Source organism: Natator depressus, chromosome 28, assembly GCF_965152275.1.
Source record: "Natator depressus isolate rNatDep1 chromosome 28, rNatDep2.hap1, whole genome shotgun sequence".
In the NCBI taxonomy this organism is placed as follows: Eukaryota; Metazoa; Chordata; order Testudines; family Cheloniidae; genus Natator; species Natator depressus.
In genome coordinates, this window is record NC_134261.1 from 7,831,593 (window position 1) to 7,834,092 (window position 2,500).

The 2,500-nt window shown below is 61.2% G+C and overlaps 1 non-coding gene across 1 annotated transcript; it reads left to right on the forward strand.

The window, feature by feature from the left end:
- The first annotated feature begins 1,663 nt into the window (after positions 1-1,663).
- On the forward strand, positions 1,664-1,782 carry LOC141979096 (5S ribosomal RNA). The gene has a single exon (XR_012636524.1). It is a non-coding gene; the product is annotated as a 5S ribosomal RNA (ribosomal RNA).
- The last annotated feature ends 718 nt before the right edge of the window (positions 1,783-2,500 follow it).

A 2,500-nucleotide genomic window follows, 5' to 3' on the forward strand; every position in this document is an offset into this window, starting at 1 on the left:
TTGGCGACCCCATCCGGACTTCCGTGAGACTGCCGGCCATCAGGTCAACCCGTCACTTTGAATGGGGTTGACCTGATGGCCGAGCAGGGACTTAGACATTTTTTCAGCCTTTTCCTCGGGGTTGACCTGGTGTCCCGGGGGGACTTAGACATTTTTTTCAGCCTTTTCCTCCGGGTTGACCTGGTGTCCCGGGGGGACTTAGACATTTTTTCAGCCTTTTCCTCCGGGTTGACCTGGTGTCCCGGGGGGACTTAGACTTTTTTTCAGCCTTTTCCTCCGGGTTGACCTGGTGTCCCGGGGGGACTTAGACTTTTTTTCAGCCTTTTCCTCCGGGTTGACCTGGTGTCCCGGGGGGACTTAGACATTTTTTTCAGCCTTTTCCTCCGGGTTGACCTGGTGTCCCGGGGGGACTTAGACTTTTTTTCAGCCTTTTCCTCCGGGTTGACCTGGTGTCCCGGGGGGACTTAGACTTTTTTTCAGCCTTTTCCTCCGGGTTGACCTGGTGTCCCGGGGGGACTTAGACTTTTTTTCAGCCTTTTCCTCCGGGTTGACCTGGTGTCCCGGGGGGACTTAGACTTTTTTTCAGCCTTTTCCTCCGGGTTGACCTGGTGTCCCGGGGGGACTTAGACATTTTTTTCAGCCTTTTCCTCCGGGTTGACCTGGTGTCCCGGGGGGACTTAGACTTTTTTTCAGCCTTTTCCTCCGGGTTGACCTGGTGTCCCGGGGGGACTTAGACATTTTTTTCAGCCTTTTCCTCCGGGTTGACCTGGTGTCCCGGGGGGACTTAGACATTTTTTTCAGCCTTTTCCTCCGGGCTGACCTGGTGGCCGAGCGTCTCGCCGTCCGCGGCCGGAGCTAGAGATGCCCCCCCCCCCAGGCCAGCCTGCGAAGCCGCGGCCAGGATCGGGCCCCTGGAAGTCTGACTAAAAATTTTCACCGACCCCAAAAACGGTTAGGGGGGGCCTCATAAAGCCTCCGGAGCGAAAAAAAAAAAAACGGAAAAAAGGATCGGGCCCACCCGAGGCAGGGGAGTCAGTAAGGGAAAGGGGACGAGGCGGCCCGGAGCCGGGTGCCCGGAGCCGGGTGCCGGCGGCCAGGATCGGGCCCCTGGAAGTCTGAAAAATTTTTTTCACCGACCCCCAAAGTGGTATTGGGGGGGGCTCATAAAGCCTCCGGAGCGAAAAAAAAAAAAAACGGAAAAAAGGATCGGGCCCACCCGAGGCAGGGGAGTCAGTAAGGGAAAGGGGACGAGGCGGCCCGGAGCCGGGTGCCCGGAGCCGGGTGCCCGCGGCCAGGATCGGGCCCCTGGAAGTCTGAAAAAAATTTTTTCACCGACCCCCAAAGTGGTGTTGGGGGGGGCTCACGAAGCCTCCGGAGCGGAAAAAAAAAAACGGAAAAAAGGATCGGGCCCACCCGAGGCAGCGGAGTCAGTAAGGGAAAGGGGACGAGGCGGCCCGGAGCCGGGTGCCCGGAGCCGGGTGCCCGCGGCCAGGATCGGGCCCCTGGAAGTCTGAAAAAAAAATTTTCACCGACCCCCAAAGGGGTGTTGGGGGGGGGCTCATGAAGCCTCCGGAGCGAAAAAAAAAAACGGAAAAAAGGATCGGGCCCACCCGAGGCAGGGGAGTCAGTAAGGGAAAGGGGACGAGGCGGACCGGAGCCGAGTGCCTACGGCCATACCGGACGGAAGGCCCCCGATCCCGTCCGATCTCGGAAGGTAAACCGTCCCGGGCCTGGCTAGTACTTGGATGGGTGACCGCCTGGGAATCCCAGGTGCCGTAGGCAGCTTTTCCCGCTGCGAGCCAGCTCTCTCCTTTTCTGGGGAACAAGGGCAGGGTCGCCCTGCCAGGGGCCCTGGGGCTGAAGTCCCTGCCGGCCACCAGGTCAACCCGGAGCCTGCCCCTCTGCGGCCAGCAGGTCAACCCCATACCGGCAGGGGGTTGACCTGGTGGCCGGGAAGCAGAGCGGCCAGCAGGTCAACCCCATACATTCAGCGGGTTGACCTGGTGGACGGGAAGGAAAGCGGCCAGCAGGTCAACCCCATACTTTCAGCGGGTTGACCTGGTGGCCGGGAAGGAAAGCGGCCAGCAGGTCAACCCCATACATTCAGCGGGTTGACCTGGTGGCCGGGAAGGAAAGCGGCCAGCAGGTCAACCCCATACATTCAGCGGGTTGACCTGGTGGCCGGGAAGGAAAGCGGCCAGCAGGTCAACCCCATACATTCAGCGGGTTGACCTGGTGGCCGGGAAGGAAAGCGGCCAGCAGGTCAACCCCATACATTCAGCGGGTTGACCTGGTGGCCGGGAAGGAAAGCGGCCAGCAGGTCAACCCCATACATTCAGCGGGTTGACCTGGTGGCCCGAAAGCAAACCGGCCACCAGGTCAACCCGGAGCCTGCCCCCGCGGGCAGGGGCCAAGCGGACCCCCCTCCGCCCGGGCTTGCCCTGCTCCGAGCCGGGGCTTAATCCCCGTCCGGCCACCAGGTCAACCCGGAGCCTGCCCC